We start from the raw sequence: 382 nt of genomic DNA, 5'->3' as shown, positions 1-382 counted from the left end.
TCCAAGGTCAACGCAGCCGTCTACCAGGAAGTTTTAGAGCACTTCATGCTTCCTGCTGCTGACCAACTTTATGGAGATGCAGATTTCATTTTCCAACAGCACTTGGCTCCTGCACACAGTGCCAAAGCTGCCAGTACCTGGTTTAAGGACCATGGTATCCCTGTTCTTAATTGGCCAGCAAACTCGCCTGACCTTAACCCTATAGAAAATCTATGGGGTATTGTGAAGAGGAAGATGCGATACGCCAGACCCAACAATGCAGAAGAGCTGAAGGCCACTATCAGAGCAACCTGGGCTCTCATAACACCTGAGCAGTGCCACAGACTGATGGACTCCATGCCACGCCGCATTGCTGCAGTAATTCAGGCAAAAGGAGCCCCAA

Source organism: Micropterus dolomieu, linkage group LG10, assembly GCF_021292245.1.
Source record: "Micropterus dolomieu isolate WLL.071019.BEF.003 ecotype Adirondacks linkage group LG10, ASM2129224v1, whole genome shotgun sequence".
Taxonomy (NCBI): Eukaryota; Metazoa; Chordata; class Actinopteri; order Centrarchiformes; family Centrarchidae; genus Micropterus; species Micropterus dolomieu.
This window is presented reverse-complemented; position numbering follows the sequence as displayed.